Raw genomic sequence first — 17,913 nt, forward strand, 5'->3', positions numbered from 1 at the left:
TGTTGACCTTATGTGTTTTTGACGCTGAAATTACACAGATTTAAAATATTTGTGGCCATGCAAAGTACCAGCCTGATTTTCCCCCCACTTGTCAGCTAGCTTATCAACAGCCTCCTGAACAAGGAAAAGTATATCATGCCTGCTGTCAGGACCTGAATCCTCATTTAATTTCAAGCTCCTAGATACCATACGCAGAGGAGAAGGGTATTTCCCCCCATTTACTTGAGGTGTGGGCCTTTTCATCCCTTAGAGTCCCAAAGATTTTCTCCACACCTTCTTTAAGCCCCCACTGGAGCCCATTAATGCTGCCCACTTAGCCAGAAGTTGCTGTTAACATAATGAAAATGCACACTCAAGCCTGGTCTACACTTAAAAGTTTTGCCAGCGTAACTATAGTGATTAGAGTGTGAACAAAATAACAGACACCCCAAACTGACAAAGCTGTGATGGCAAAAGCTCCAGTGTAGATGCAGTTATACTGGCAAAAAAAGTCTGTTTTCCAGTAAAGCTTACTTTGTTCCAGGAACTGGTATCAGTTATGCCGGCAAAAGAACAATTTTGCTGGTATAAGATGCGTTTTCACTAGGAGGGCTTGCCAGGTTTGCTATATCAACAATCCTTTCTAGTGTGAATGATGCCTGAATGTACTGCACTTGCAGAACACCTTCCAAGAGGGAAATTCAGACCTGAAATCAAACTCAGATCTTCTTTAGGGCCATGCAAAATGTTACCACTAGTTCAGGATCAACTTCTGAACTTTTTAATTATGTTCTTTAGCTTAAAGAGCCTACTATCTGTACTCCATCATACACGTCTCTTGGCATATTGCACTCAAAGATGCATCCCATAATGCAAAACCGAGGATTAAAAATGGTTTTGGAAGGTAGAGAAATAAATGTAGGTACCAAAAGGTGGAGGTAGCCCTGGAATTGTCCCTGGAACTAAATATTAACTAGACTGCTCTTCCATTTTACAGAAGAAATTCATACAAAAACAAGCCTGTTCTTTTAGCTGATTCAATATCTGATTAACTCACTTTGCCATAGCTGGAGTCTAACTCAACTGTCCATTATGATCTGGAGAATACCAGAGGGACCGAAGAGTTCCAAGTCTGATCAGTCAGAGGATGGGCCAATAAAACCAACAGCAATCCATGCCAACTTCCTGTGGGGAAGAGAAAGAAAGTGATAGAGCTATGTCATTGAAGCCTTTTTTTCCATGGCAGAAACGACTCATGATATTACCTTGTGAGGCTGGAGGCTGTTTAATTATTTTTAGATGACTTACTTCTCCATGCTGCTTCTTGTTGCAGTAGAGACAGAGCCAAATAGATACAGGCACAACTCCCATTTATTGCTTACAACAGAGCTGAATTTGTTCCCAAATCTGAAGGCCAAACTGAAGACTTGTCCCTTCTCCTTTCTTTTGCTGGAGAAATCACCACCTTTCAGATCTTCTAGGCCTTTAATAGGCTGGAACCTGGCTATCTCAAGGGATGCCTCTCTCTGGGACTGTGACCCTTCAAGATAAATACATTCATCAGCCATGCTGGAGCTTACTTTCTAGCTAAGACTCAAAGATCCATAAGGCTGGACTCTTAAAGCAAGTGGCTCACTGCTACCAAACACCCTCACACCAGTTATCCGGATCATCACGCATCTCACCCCCTTCATAATAAAATGCCAGGTTCATAATTCCACTTTAGCTCCTCCATCCTACCGCATGTGCAGTAACTACCCTACAAGGGATTTGGGAAAGGAAACAAAACCCACAACACAACATTCTATCAAGCATACACAACTCTCTTATGAGAGGAAAGGGTCATGGATACCGTCTGATTTTTTGTGCTCAGACTCAATATTACAAGTCTTCTAATTAGTTTTTTACCATTCTGTGAAGGAAAAACTAACTATCCTTCTCCATACCACATTACATACAAATATTACTTTTGTAAGAAAAGTAACAGAAATTTCAACCTTACTAATCTGCCTTACTTCTGAATTTCATGCGGGTTTTATTGTGTTCGCATCACAGCCTCCATGTTAACTTTCTGTTTTCTGTTTAACTCAAAGACTGTTGAACTCAGTGAGCCATGAGATAGAACTCTGGCTGCCAAGCAAGGTTTTGATGGTTACACCTGTTAAACCTTCAAGTAATTATTCTGACTTGAACTAATGAGCTAGGTAATTTTTCTCTATATAAGAGTCTCCAATTACAGAGCTTTGGGATGCAGCCTTTCATGCAGTGAAAAGATCACACAAGCCTAGAAGTTTGTTTAGAACGGGACTCCCCTCAAGGTTCACTGGCTCAAAATTTTGACTCACCCCAAAAATAATATTTTCTGTTTCAAATACTTAACACACCGACAGTCAAATCTGGAGGTCCTTATTCAGTCAAGCTCCCATTTCCTTTCACCTGAGTAATGGATGAGTAAAAAATGAATAAAGACCTCAGGATTTGCTCACAAAATAGCCACATTTTAATGGGATGATCAAACTCTGAACTCACCAACTTTGAGAATGGCTGTTGAGAAACTGGGTTTCCCCAATCGCATGCTATATGAGCATGGAGTGAACCAGTACCTTTGTTTTGTTTTAACAGGGTTACCAAGAAAGTATAAAATGTGAAAAAATATCATTACAGGTTCCAAAGGTCCTTGAAAATGCTTAAGTTAACTGCGCATCAACCGTGGATGTTATACTGAGTTATTGGAATGTCGTGTCATTCTCATTTTACGGCAATTTAGAACTTATAACTGTTTTTTACTCGCATAAATAAAACCTTTTCCATTAATTTCAATAGGCTTCTAAGGTGTTTTGTTTTTTAAATCAGCATCAAGTTGAGAATCATGTCAGAGTAGTCTGCATGTGTGAGATGTATATACAGATATACTCAGTAAGCATTAAATACAAACATTTCACTTCTTTCCTATAATCTCCATCATTGGGATTAAAGGCGAAAAGTCAAGGCACAAAATTCTGCTATTAGTTACCCTGTATAAACCTGGAGTGACTTCAAAAGAGATAAATGACCAGAATCTGATACGGAAAAGTGCTTTGAGTTGGAACATTTTTTTGTTTTAAATCTAGCTGTACAATACAAAGAAATAATTGCACCTCTCAAAATAAGAGCAACCAGGTTTTAGAATCTATAAATTCACAGTGTTTTCTACACCTCTACCCCGATATAACACGAATTCAGATATAACGTGGTAAAGCAGTGCTCCGGGGGGGCGGGGCTGTGCACTCCAGCGCAAAGCAAGTTCAATATAATGCCGTTTCACCTATAATGCGGTAAGATTTTTTGGCTCCTGAGGATAGCGTTATATCGGGGTAGAGGTGCATTTCCATAACCTATGTCAACATCATCACAGATCCTGATTCACAAACAAGGTTTCTCTAGAAGCCCCGCAGTGTAGAGACCACATCATTCTGTAATAATTGTTATTTGTACTATTGTAACACCTAGGAGACTCAGTCATGGACCAGGACCCCATTGTAGTAGGTGCTGTCCAAACACAGAACAAAAAGACAGTCCCTGCTCCTAAGAGCTTTAAGTTTTCTACACATTTTCTTCCCTTAACATCTCCTTCCCTTACACACCAAAATTATAACTACTAAAACAGACAGGACCAGAACGTCATGTTGTGTAAATTGGAACTATGCCAATTTACACCAGCTAAAGATCTGCCATTCCCTGCCCCCCCATTTTTACTTTCCCAAATTCTCCAAACTTTCAGGGTGCAGACTGAAAGAGATGACTTTCTGCCTCCCTCTGCATTTACTAATGCCCCAATCCTTCAAATACACGAGTTTAATAAAATTAAGAATGTCCCTAAGTGTTTACAAAGTCAGGACCTAAATTCTTGATGGAAACCCTGGTGAACAAAAAGCCTTAAGACTAGTAAAGTGCTACAGAAATAAAACAAAACGAGCCATATTGTATTTCTGCAGTGTGCCGTTTTCCTTGATACTCTGCACTTTTTAATCACTGTCTATTATATTTCGACAGAAAATATACAGATGTTTTAAGAATGCAGAAACCAATATCCTAAAGATGGAAGATAGATTTTTAAATATATACATATGTAGATATAAATGATTACATTTCCTATCATCTGCTGTGTAAAGCATACATTCAAAGCGGAAGTTAATTCTCATGGCTCAGTCATGTTAAAAATACCTCCGGATTTCACAGGCACTTTTTCTAAGAATAATTTGAACAGAATCCCTCTGGCTGTTTTATCAATAATATTCATTAACAGGATGATTGAACTATTTTCCAATACTGGAAACACTTAAAAAAAAAAAAAAAAAAAAAAAAAACCTTGAATGCCACACATTTTGACCTACTGCAGAAAGTGTCTTACCTCATCCCTTAATAACTGTTATAACAAATAATTACTTCCAACTGTAGTATTAAAATATGTATATGTAAGAGTTATAAGAACAACCATCTCAGAAGTATGTTTTATAGCTAGATCACAGAGAATTCTCTCAGTGCTGATCACACATTCAACTGATTGCTGAAGTACAGATCAATTTAACAGCCCTCACACATACAAGCAGGCCAACATTCTCTTCAAGAATCTCCTCAGGACAGACACAAAAGATGAATTATACTAGACAGTGAGGATTTGATAAATTATGGCCAGTTTTCTTCTGATTTTCCTCCTTCATTTTAATTCTCATTCATCTTGGCAAAATCTTAGAAAGACTATTAACTAATCTCCTAAAACAACATCACAGCTGACACAACATATAAAATAAACAGTCAGTTAATAACCCAAATAAGCACGCCAGGACCAATAACTCATGTTATTTTTAAATAATAATACATAACAACAATCTCCTCCTCCACAAACTATTAGATTGTGGTTTCATTATTTTCACAGCCACAATGAATAACTGGCAACCCATATTAGACATAGTCACCGTATTAGACATATGTAAAGTCAAACAGAGTTGGGTTTCAAAGGCTTCTTCAGTACATGTTGTTTGAGACATATTAGAGATTAAAACAAGCAAGTAGAAATCCTCAGTAATCTAAGTAATTTTTCCATCTTTTTTTTTTGCTTGATTTTCCAATTAATAATGGTATTTCTTTTTAAAACCCTTAAGAGAGGGAAAAAAATAAATCACACATTGCCTTCTTTTACATCCTCTAAAAGTTTTTAAAAAGAAATACTGTTGTTAATTGGCAAATGAAGGAAAATAAAATGACAGGAAAATTACTGAGATAACTTGTCGAAGGACAACCTGGATTTCAAAATGTTTTCTCCAACATCATCATCCCCATGTATTATTTGTATAAAGCTTGTAAAAAACTATATTATATGAATTTTGTACATCTCCTTGCTCTAGGGGAGGCTTCTGATCTGACCCGCATTTAAAAATCCAGGGTGAACCTACTGCTATGCCTGACCCACGGCCCCCCCCCCATAGTTTACTAATTAACATCAAGAAGTAGAAACACACAGATTTGCCTGGCACTTCACTAAATTCCTCCTTTTGCTCTGTTCAGCTATTGTGCCTCACTTAAGCGAGAAAGTATATGGCTTACTCGCACTGTCCCGCAGTATAAAATGAAATGCAATTGCTGCTCAGTGGCATTTACAAGGAAACTGAGGCAGCAGCCCAGTTTTCATTCTCAACCTCAGGTCTGGCAGGCTGGACAGTCAATGCACACAGAATTTTTGCGTCCGTATCAGCAGATCGTCTGGTAGGCAGAAAGTAATACAATTTCACTTGTTCAGACCTGTTTTTGTTGTTGTTACAGACTGCCTGACAATAGGGTTTTCCTAGCCTGCATACGGGTCCATCTTAGCCTGGCTAGAATCCTCTCTGAATGCTTATACCAGATGTCTCTGAGAAAGACAATCCCCCTCAATAATTCACCTAGATATTTGTGATTATATAGGCAGAAGGCGGGGATTGAGAGCTTTGTCTCGGATATGACACCACAGGCAATTGGTCTCCTTGAACAATTTAAAATCAGTTGAGATCTGATTCTGTAGTGTCTGTCATTTTAACAGATGATCCCAGTCAGAGTTTTAGAGCTCACTGACTCAGTTAATTTGTCATCAGGTGACTGGTAAACTACAGAAGAAATAAGAGGGGGAAAGGCAAAGAGGTGATTTGATTGTGACGTGTCAGTCCCACCATCAACAAGCAGCTGTTCATAAGGCAGCACCACGGGGAGAGGGTTTCACTAAACACATTTTCAAGTGTATACCGTACCCAAAGGAAAATTCTCACCCACTAAATGTGCTCTTTCTTCCCTATTACTCCAAACTCATGTATTAGGTTTCCCTTCAACCCGCTGCCCAGGGAGAAAAACGAAATGTATGAGCAAATCTTGGCGTATACAACAGCAAGGTGAAAAGCAGAGTTTTATAGTTTCATATTTTCAGCCTGCCCTTTTAAAAAAATAGTTGCCAGTTATTTTCATTCTTTACTTCATCATGAATTTAATTTTCTCAAAAGAAAAAAAAATTGAGAGACAGATATTCAGTTCATGGTGTACTCATTATTCTTAGCTAATTAAAATAAACAGACCTCCTTACAATCTTGGTCTGATTACAGATTAACCCATGACTGGCAGGATTACATGGATTTATCTCCTAGGCTAAATCACTTCTGTATCTGTATTACAACTTATAGTTCTTTAAAGCTTAGCTGAACAATTTTTAGTATTTCCTGTTCATTGTATTTTCACAAAATATATGACTAAATTAAATGTTTAGTGACTTTAAATCTCAACCTCTCCAAAGCTCAAATAAATGACATGCTCAAAAAGATTTAAAAAAAAAGAAAAAAAGAAAAAGGCCTTCCACAATTTTACCCAAGCTCCTCCCCCTCAAAACACTTAATACCATTTTCAAGCTTAGAAACCGCCCCCCGCCCCCAAAATGAAACCATATTCCTCAAATCCTGAACAACATTAGGAAAGCAAGAATATATTTTTCTATACATAAACAACCTTCACTATTCTCCCCAGAGTTAAAAGGCTTGCCAACACAACCTGCTACTTTTCACTCAACAGTCTGTTTTTATTATCCCTTACAATCTGCCTAAAAACATAATGACCATCTAATTCCATGAAGCTTGAAGACCTGGCAGTCACATTTAATAATAAGTTAATGGTTCCTTTCTACTGAGAAAACCCATCAGCTGCCAACTTGAAATAGATTTTTAAAGATTTTTATTTTATAGTAATAGAAATACTGTTTATATTAAATAGTAAACGTATAAAATTAAATAATTCTCAGCATGCTTCCTAAAGGACAAATTTCCACTTCACAAAACCACAACTGCCAAAAGGGGAGTCAGTAAAGAAGGCAAGGATTAAGCAGATATCAAAACAGAATTACCCTTTCACCCACAGAGGTGTTCTCTCCAGATGCATTAGTGGGGGAAGTTTGCAACTCTGTTTCCCATGCTATGCCAGTGTTGGGAATTTGAGATCCTATATGATCAGGTGCTGAGCAACTATTCAAAAGTGCTAAGTGTCCTCAGCTTCTTCTGATTCTGTCAGTTCCAAAAGGGGATAAAAGACTTCAGAACTATTGGTCATATTGACACTTTTCACCAGCACTAAGTTTCCTAATAACAGTAAAATAAATTTTAAGTTTATATATTTCTAGGACAACTGTGAATAAGAAACATTCACAAAAGGTTGAAGGCTTGTCAACTGTTAGATGAAGTGCCAAAGTTGCTACTTTCCAAGGCCATCCTTCCCCTCTAATTAGCCATTTCCAAAGTTTGTACACATTGCAAACAATTCCTGAAGCATTTACATTATTTACACTCATTAAAACAAAATAAACAGTTTTTGCAACTCAGAATTAAGGTCAATGGAAAAATGAGACTGCAGGTCACAAAGACACAAAGAATGTTTAGCTGGAAAAATTCTGTCTAATTCAGTTTAATGGAAAGGGATCATGCTTTGTACATCACAAGCCAAACCAACATTCTCAGAGATCAGACATTTCATAAGATTTGAGTACAACTGACAGTATAAGTTTGGCATTAAGAGGGTTCTCATAGTCTGATGGAGTTATGTTGAGTAAAGTATGTTTACAGTTTGTCAACTAATAGTTTGATTTCATGGGCTTCAGCTAAGCAGTAACAGAAATTGTGCTTATACAGCACCTTTCACAAGGGCAGACCAAGGTCTAACAAGCAAAGCTCAGTCAATCAGAGCACGCAAAAGAAACCAGTGAAATTTGAGTTTGGATTGAAAAACAGAGTTAAACAGACCATGTCAAACTTCCACAGGCAATGAATTCCAAATTCAAGAGGTGCAGTAGCAGCTGGGAAGCATGGCATCTCAAATACTTCGATATAAAGCTGGGAGCTGTCAGGAAGCCAGTAGTGCAAGTGATCTCATAGGGCAACCATGCATATAGGAAGGCAGCAGGTCAGTCAGGCAGCATAAAGAGAGCTACACTGTTGTATCATCTTTAAAGTTAATGTTGTGATGATGAATTTAATGGGCAACCAATGCAGTGACCAAGTAGAAGAGTAATGTTCCGTCAAGTCAGAATGTGTGTGTGAAAAACAGACAGGTCCTTCCGCCACCACATTAACTCAGGCTTAAATGTGCTGGGTAACCAGAGGGATCACAGTTTTGTTAAAATGCCTTCACAATTTCACTTCCCCCACAGCAGGAGAGTCCCAACTTCACTAGAACCTCTCTTCCCCAATGAGCCTGCAGCAATGGGAGGGGAAGGAAACTCTGCCTTCTGAGCAGGTACCTCAACTCTTGAGCCAAGGAGGCCAGCTACTGGGAGTTAAAGCAAGAGGTTTGAGGGAACCTTCAGAACTGCTAGAATGGATCAAGGGGAAGGGGTAACAGACATCTCCAGGGAACAATATGGCAAACAAGGGTGACAGAAGAGACACTTCTTCTGGGGAAGAGGAAGGGGGCAGGGGGGCAAAGAAAACTCACAAGAGAAGGAAAGCAGCTAGGCACCTTGCCTCAAGTCAAAGTCCAAAAGGGGAGGGAGCAACAGACCACCATAAGCTGGAGTGGGCAAAATGAGGCTGAAAAGGGAAAGAGACTATATAAGGAATAAGAGAGCAGAGACAGACAAGAGGTGATGAAAGCAGCAAAGAGTCCTGTGGCACCTTATAGACTAACAGACGTTTTGGAGCATGAGCTTTTGTGGGTGAATACCCACTTCGTTGGATGCATGTGGTGGAGGTGATGAGTTCCCCATAAAATCCAGGGGATTGGGGGGTCAGAGAATATCTGAGCAATAGTGAATTGCTTATGTTTGGGTTGAGTATTATAGATGCATTTTTTAGCTATCAATCTAATTATCTCAGTCCAATAGAATGACAGTCAAAATCATTCAAATAATGCTTCTCTCTAAATTCTTTTCTTATTCCTTCTCTACCCCCGCATTAGGAAAAGTGGGGGGTTCAGAAAGAAGAGCGCCTCTCAAAGAGAAAAATAAATCAGAGCCCAATATCTGCTAATCAAGAGCCACAAAGGGCAAAGCTGGAGACCAGATGAAGGAGAGAGAGGCTATGTAAGCCCGCTGCCATCCATATTCCCAGGTTGCACTGAACTCAGCCAGGGACCAGAGGAAGCTGGGCCACCTGGAAACACTATCCCACAGTCTGCAAACCCCTGATTTACACAACAGTGAAGAGTGTGTTTTGAAGCAGACGACCAATCAAAATTCAGTTAATCTATCATTAAATACTTCTCTGGCTCACATTAAGTTAACCAGAGTTTCCAAAATAGAACATCAGTAAAAAAACCCTAAATATCCCACAAAAACAACAAAGAGTCCGCTGGCACCTTAAACACTAACAGATTTATCTGGGCATAAGCTTTCGTGCCACTGGATTCCTTGTTGTTTTTGTGGATACAGACTAACATGGCTACCCCCTGATAAATATCCCACAGCAGCTAGTGTTGCCCAGTCATGGAGATATTTTTGGTGTTGACACATTTCCAAGAGGACTGAATGGATTCCACCTGTTCTATCTAATGTATAACTAAATCTCTAAGTGCTATTATATGTCTGCCACCTTCAGGAAGAGATGGTTGCTATTCTGGGGAGAATTTTTTTTTTTTTTTTTTTAAACACAGGCCTAGTCCTATGAAGTGCTTAGCCTCCTTTGATGTCTATGGCTGTTGTATGTTGCCAGTCTCTTGAAACTGAGACCCTTCACTATTCTATACTGAAAGCTCTGTTAGCATTTCCATTTCTTATTTTGTCTGAAACTTATCAAACATCCCCCAGAATGATTTGGTTTAAAATTAATTTCTAAACATTATTGGAATGTAGAATATCACAACCACAGTAAATAAAAACACCAAAAATGTTGTGGGCATTAAGAAGCAGGCCACTAGCCTCTCAGCTAAATTTGTGGTCTAGAAAGGAAAAAATATATATATAAAAATCAAATAGGCATTGGATTCAACTCCTTATTCATCAGCCTTCAATTGCCTGGCATTTTTAACTAAAATTAAATTAAGAGGTAGAGAAGATTTAAAAAATGAAAGCCATCAATTTATACAGACAGCACTCAGTAATACTTAAACTAAGAAACAAAATATGTGCCTCATACAAGAAAAGCTTTTCAGACTCAGGACCATACTTGGTGCTAGTAACAAAAAACACCAAATAAAATTAACACTTGGCAGTAGAGATGTCTTGAATGAAAAATGGCTATATTATTATTTAACACATTCATTCTGAGCCTATTAGGGTAAATAGGATTATCTGAATCAGTAGATATTACTCAAGTGAATAATGGTTGTGGGATCTATCCTTTTTACTTTCTAGACTATCAAGTAAGGAGAACAAAGGTTAACAGCCATATCAATATTTGGGGAGGGGAGGCAGCTTTGAGCCAATATAGTTTAGTTGAGTGGGAACATATTGAAAAACCACAATCAAATACTACTGAACGTGTTTAAATTGTAAGCAGCTTCACGTAATAGAACTTTGAAACCTTCCAACAAAGTAAAAGGTCAAAACTACAAATGTCTCTTTAGATTGAAAAGTAATGTATCAAACAAGCCAAAAAATACTAACAAGCAAAAGGATACTCCACATGAGTTTGATCTCCCCATGTTTGGAGGCAAAGACGAATTTGAGAGATTCATGACCTGATACACAAACTGAGGGTACCATAATCGAGGGAAGTAGCATTTCAAAGACCTTTGTAAGAACTGAAAAAAAGAAACTATGTTTTCCTTATGTGCAGCACCAAATCAATTCCTCTTAAAGCAGCAAATCATTTATTGATGAAGAAAAAAACCAACAACTGTAATTTAGTCCAGCTGCCAACCACCAGAAACATGTTAAAGGACAAACTACAGCACAGGTTACATTTGAAACTCTGACACTGAAACAACAAATTTAAGTGCCATGCAAAGAAGAGCTAGATTTATATACATAAAAAAATACACCCACAAATGAAGCCAAAAATCTTATCTACCAAGACAGATTTACATTAAAGGAAAAAGGTGTAGCAAAGGAAATACACATTAGAGAAAGTGTGAATTATTTTGTTCTTAAGCCCACCCAGGCTAGCATATAATAATGTAAAAGGTTTATTTACCCAAGAGCTGTGCATGAAAAATGATTTGTTCTTATAGACCACAGTTCAATATTCACTAAGACAGATATTGCTCTAATTAGAAGTCAACGACAAATACCATGTAATTTCCTTAAAACTCACTGCCCTTGTTATAATTCAATTGGACTATGTTAAGTGTGCAATAATATAATGTGAAATTCTAACCAAGTTATTTTAAAATTCTATTCTTATTAAGTTAACTTGGTTGCAGAACCAGTGTCAAGGAGCCAAGCAGTTCATATCACATTTATGGCAATAATGAAAGCATCAGTATAAAATACACTTTTTAAAAAGGGGGGAGGGGGAAAGAACACATCTATTATGAGTCTATTGGAACAGAGAGAGGAGAATATGGGATCAGAGCCACTGATCCTTCTTAGGAGTCTAGGGAACAAAGCAGTTAGTGGGACAGAAACACAAACCAGCACTGCCTGCTCTTCCTTTCTCAAGACATTCATTTAATATTTCTGACCAAATGGCACTTCTCTGTTAGGTCATCTGCATACCCACTTACAAAGGCTGCAAGAATACTTCCCCCACCCCCTTTTTTTAATTTAAATAAAAGCCTTGAATATGTCTTCTGAGGCGTTCCCTTTCATAGTATGCACAAGAGAGGAAAGAGAATGCAACTGTAGGACAGTATTTCTTAATCAGATCTAATACCACCCACTGAAACTGAATGGGAGAATATGATTGCAAGGCAGCACTTCTTGATCAAGTGTACGGATCTGCCTTTCAAAGCGAATAAGGCTGTGGTCACCATTTTTTAATTGGCTCAGCTGATACCCTATACAAGTTCTAAATGGAAGAACACAGCTGTGGCCTATAATTCTTGACTTGATCTTCCACAGAAAAGACTGAAAGAACACAAATGCACTAAAGCATTTACCCTATTAAATCAGTTCTTCTTTCAAAATATTCACTGGATTCACCATGAGAATGCTTTATTTCTTATTCACATGATGAAGTGTTCAGTGTAAAAGCTTTCACTGCTCACACCATAAAGAGGCAAGACGGCTGCTTTTGCTCAGGTGTTCTTGGTTTCCTAACATCACAATCTTAATTTCAATTTACCATAATATCTTAAACTGTACTATTTACATTTTTTTTTAATTTTCACCAACATCTCATGGAGAAGGTTAAGGCATTTATTTTAAAAAGAAACTTCCCCCCCCCCTTAATTCCTACAGTATATAATTGTCTAGATATCTTACATGATTTTTAAAAATTCCACCCCAAGAAACACTTTTTTGTGGTGCTGACAGTGGTTTTTCTCTCTGAAATGAAAAAAGGATGCTTCACCAGAAAAAAAGTGTTTGTTATGATTTGTATGTTATACAAGAACAATTTCAAGTGAAAAAACTCATACTATTCCTGAGATAACAGCATCTAATATATCAATTTTCTTTCTCTGTATATGGAAACACTGTTGAATTATACAAGCAGGGTAGTGTGGGACACAGGAGCTTCTGCAGAGAAATAAAAGATATTGGAAAAGGCTTCTGCCATTTCAGGGCTAAAAATGACAGACTTCTCCCTGAATCGCATAATAATTACCTAATTAATGAAACCCATCTAGTAGGTTTTCTTAAAAATGTCTTGACTGCTGGAGAGGTGCCCCTAACAAGTATTCCATTTTCTCAAAGATTTCACACTCTGATCTTTGGCTGCCAATATACTGTAGGTGTTACAGTTAATGTATACTCATTACCATGCTGTGAACAAAAACTGATGAACAACACTTATCACAAAGCAGTGAGTTTTCTCCACACAGAGGAGGTAAAACAAAGAGGGATACTAATCACATGTTCATATTTTGCCAAAAAATTATGATTTTCTCAAAAGAAACAGTAACTGAGTGCAATGCAGTAAAATATATTTGATTTTGCATTTTGATATATACTGCATGGTGATGTTAAACATCGACTGCACAAAGAGCTCACCATAGGCAATCTGAAAATTATCACAGGGTGACTGTCAAAAGTAGGGAGCTTGACATTAAACCTACCACCTTTGTTTCAGTTTCTATAGCACACAGTAGTTGCCTCATCTTTGTCTAAGGTTTTCAGTATCTTGCCTGATCTCCATTTTTCTATATTTCAATACTGCCAACTCACATGAATGAAGCAAGCAAATACAACTGCATTTTGTAGATCGTCTTTCCTACATATCATACACAACACAGTACATGACATATGCATATCCAGGCACTGCGGTATGGGGGCACACCAGTAACTGAAAGCCCCATATTTGCTCAGAGTAGTTACCCAGCTGAATTTGAAAAGTGAAGATTTTATCTACATTGCAGCTCTAATTTTGGGACTACCAACAGATTTTTCTGGATAAGTATGAGGTCAGTTTAAAAACAAAAAACTGCACTTTTGTTCTTATCAATCTTGACATCCTCTCTTTATTTTCAAACCTAAGACCTTTCAAATCTTTCTCTCCTCTCCCTCTGATATCACACATCCTTTATATCTGGACCACAGATCATCCAGATGATCCACTACCCAGGACCTGGGAACTTTCTACATACCACTGTGGTAAGTTAGATAATTCTTGGATGTGCTAACTCCCACAAGAATAACATGACCCAAAGGACATCAGAAAGTCCTGGATCTCCCTACATAAACAATAAAACCCTCTCCTGCCCTTCTCCTCCTCTTTCTCCCACCCCTACTTCCCCATGCCCACTCTCTTTGTTCCAATCTCCATGCACCAAATAATTTCAAAACAAATTTAAAAATTTGCATTTGGCAAAATGTTTTCATGCCTCCTCCTAATCCCCTCTATGGCACTGACTACACTGGCAATATTTTTATGACATCACTTGTGTCCCATTATGCCAACACACTGGATGTGCACTGTAGTTCAGATTGCAACGTGTCTTGTGTTTGGCACAAGGCACTTTCCAAAATGAGTTTTCAAATACAAAAAGAATTAATTTCATCACAGGGAGACCAGAGCTCTCCACTGTACAAGCCATGGAATCTATTGGCAGAGCCTGAATTCTACTTCCTTATGGCAAGTGAGTCACAATGTTGACAACTGTCATGATATTTGGTGTGGGTTTTTTTTTTTTTTTTTTAAGTCTCAGCTCCTGGAAGCATGTGATTAGATGAGAACTCTCAACTTCCATTTTTTAAAAAGTTTCTAGCCCTCGTGACTGGAGAGAAGAGCTTGAAAATGTTATCCAAATTCACCTAAAGGAACAAAAAACAGAACATGTTGGGGGTTTCTGTCTCTTTCTTTCTTTTCTTCTTTTTTTAAATCATGATTTTTAAGCCAATCTCATTTTTGAAGGGTTAACAATACTGATTTTACCAAGCTGCAGCAGAATTTTGTCTGGTATTTTGAACCCTGACAGCAACAATGGAACTGACAAGAATCAGGTCTATTTCACTCTGTGGCTGCTAGTGAAAGCTATGAACCACAGCAGAGGCAGGCATTGGAGATATTCACAGGGGCAGACGATCAATGACAGAAGTAGTGAGAGGTCTGTCTCCTCAACAGCCAGGAAGTTCCACAGGGAAGCAGATTAAAGACTTGTCTACATGGAGAGTTTTTTTTGCATGGAGTTTGTTTTTTCTAATTCAAATGATGTGCATCAACACAATGCAATCCCTTCTTGCAAATTAACTGGCCAATTATTATGAAGTAGATAATCCACTTTGAAAGTGGAGTAAATTCATTGCAGAATGAGTAAGGTTTGTGTGGACACATTTGTATTTTGCAGTTACTTGGCAATCCTCCAACTGCTATCCTATGCTGCATCGTTTCACTCTAAGGGTACGTCTTCACTACCCGCCATATCGGCGGGTAGCAATCGATTTCTCGGAGTTCGATATATCGCGTCTCATCTAGATGCGATATATCGAACTCTGAACGCGCTCCCATCGACTCCGGAACTCCACCACCGCGAACGGCAGTGGCGGAGTCGACGGGGGAGCCACGGACGTCGATCCCGCGCCGTGAGGACGGGTAAGTAATTCAAACTAAGGTACTTCGACTTCAGCTACGCTATTCGCGTAGCTGAAGTTGCGTACCTTAGATCGAACCCCCCCCAGCGTAGACCAGGCCTAAGACTGACCAGCAAGGAGAGGGATGTGGGAGGTCTTTCAAATTTTATCAGACATCTAGTAGACCAATAGAGAGCGCTTCTGAGCAGAGTTCAGAGACAGCAACCTAACAGAAAACCCCGCACCCTCCCCTTTCCTTCCATCTGGCAAGTGAGGGTTATTTTCTGACCTGGGCATAAAGAGCAGGGCCACTCATCTTTCATCTTAAATCTTAGGCTGGCATTGTTTAGTCCTCTCTGACTAGGAGACATCTGGTAATATTTCCAAGCACTAGTGTGGGTGGCTGGGTGGGAAAAAAATAATGGGAAAAGTTACAAAAAAGAAATGAGGAACTGAGAAATTTCTGTGATTGGGAAGAAGAAAGAAAAGAGAAAATATAAGTGAGAGGAGAGTGAATGGAATGTGAGGACAGTGACAAATAATGGGGTGTGATTAGAAAGGAGGAAAAGGAGTGACTGATTTGTGAAAAAAGAAAAGATACACAATAATCTGTTACAGAAAAGCAAATGGAAGACAGCAAAGAAGGGTAAAGAGATGTAACAAAGATAAGGGATGTTGTAAGTTACGTTTTAAAATTTATTAAATAGAAAGATGATTGACAATGTTAGAATTAAATACAATACACAACTGTTTTATTTCTTTAAATTGCCCAAAGGCATGGGTTCAAAGTCATGGCACTGTGTGTGGAAGAAACATGGCAACATGGCACTTTTCACCCTAGCTGACTCCTGAATTAGTAAAACAACATTGGTTAAACTTTTCAAGCTCCTGAGTACGTGTCTGCCCTCCCCGCTCAGCAGCTTTTCCTGCAACCATACCTGGAGTACCAGATGTTTCCACACAAGGAAAACGCTACTATGTTGACAAGAGAGCTTCTCCCATCGGCATAGTTAATCGAATCCACCACCGCAAGAGGTGATCGCTATTTTGACGGGAGAAGCTCTCCCGCTGACATAGCACTGTCTGCACTGGTGGTTAGGTCGATATGCCTCTGTTGCTCAGGGGTGTGGACTTTTCACACCTCTGAGTGACACAATTATATCAACGTAAGTCTGCAGTGCAGACCTGGCCACAGACATGTTAGAAGAACTATTAAAAAGTGTAAACTGCTAGTTAGCCAAATGGATGCCAAACACATACGGTCACTGTCACAGAGTAGGGTTGCAAACAGATCCATATTCTACCCTTCGTATTATAACTGGCCTCACTTTTCAGATTTGGGACATATATTATTATGTTCTGCAGTTGGAATGCAAGGAAACAGAAACTTCTCTTCTATCACTTCTCCTCTCCAAGTCATCCAACTTGCTGCCAACATCCTTTCTCTTTTCTGCTGCTCCAAATATGACTATTACCATTCAAATCCCTTTGCTGGCTTCCCTACATCTATTTCAAGGTTCTTCTCTTCCACATAAAATGCAAGATTCTTCTCTCTAAGGCATGCCACTGCCCAAATCTCTACCCTCATCTCTCCCTATGCCCCTTCCATCCAAGTGTTACTCCTATTTGGTCTTTTTTTCTCCACTCACTCCCAACAATAAGGTGCTTTCTATACCACCACTTATGCCTAGAACAGTCGGGTTATAAACATGTGAGGTTCCCTTACTCTCCTACTTCAAACCACTCTTTACAGCCCATGTCTTAAATGCAGTTCAATTACAATAAACCATTCTTCTCTCGGGAATCAGCTCCACGTTCAAACTGGAGAGGATTGAGTACACCTCTCTGATATAGGTACCAATTTGTTCCTGGATGATCTTGGTATTAGGTTTGCCAAACTTCCAGGTAACCTGTGAGGGGTGGGGTGGAGGCAGCCAAGGTGATGCTGGCACCGGCTTCTGGCCGGTGCCCAGGGTAGGAACTCACTGATTTAGGCTCTGGATCCAAAAAGGTAACATAGGGGGCATCCCGAGGGGATCTCTTAAGGGATAGGGGCAACACGTTTAAGCCCCTGGGACCAAATGTAAACCAGTGGCTGGGACACTAGCCTGCCAATGTGCTTTATGGCACTGCTGACTGGGGTCAAGGCCCCCTCTCACCTCAACCCTTGAAAAGGGGAGGAATGGGTTTTTTTGTCCCATTCCCCCCCGCCCCAAGGAAAGAGTTTTATGTCTTTTTTATTAAAAAAAAATAATGGAGTGAAAGGGGTTTGGAGTTTGGCTCATGCAGTAACTGGGGTCAATACCTCCAACATGTGACGAGTCTCTTTCATAGACTCATAGACCTTA

The 17,913-nt window shown here is 39.0% G+C and overlaps 1 protein-coding gene across 15 annotated transcripts in view; it reads right to left on the minus strand.

Annotated features, from left to right (window-relative positions):
- Window positions 1–17,913, minus strand: part of USP49 (ubiquitin specific peptidase 49) — a 55,615-nt gene that overhangs the window by 29,429 nt on the left and 8,273 nt on the right. For 3 of the 15 annotated variants that reach the window (XM_045014023.1, XM_045014032.1, XM_045014039.1), the window contains 2 exons: window positions 1,288–1,519; window positions 1,037–1,164 (listed from right to left, as the gene is read on the minus strand). The exons of 1 other annotated variant lie outside the window; for it this stretch is intronic. The gene's annotated coding sequence lies outside the window, so the exon portion shown is untranslated. Of the gene's footprint in view, window positions 1–1,036; window positions 1,165–1,244; window positions 1,520–7,372; window positions 7,420–8,261; window positions 8,364–11,588; window positions 11,644–12,028; window positions 12,144–12,272; window positions 12,363–17,913 lie in introns of those variants that run through there. 11 more of the 15 variants (XM_045014028.1, XM_045014029.1, XM_045014030.1 and 8 more) reach the window with 10 other exon arrangements.

Source organism: Mauremys mutica, chromosome 4, assembly GCF_020497125.1.
Source record: "Mauremys mutica isolate MM-2020 ecotype Southern chromosome 4, ASM2049712v1, whole genome shotgun sequence".
Classification (NCBI taxonomy): domain Eukaryota; kingdom Metazoa; phylum Chordata; order Testudines; family Geoemydidae; genus Mauremys; species Mauremys mutica.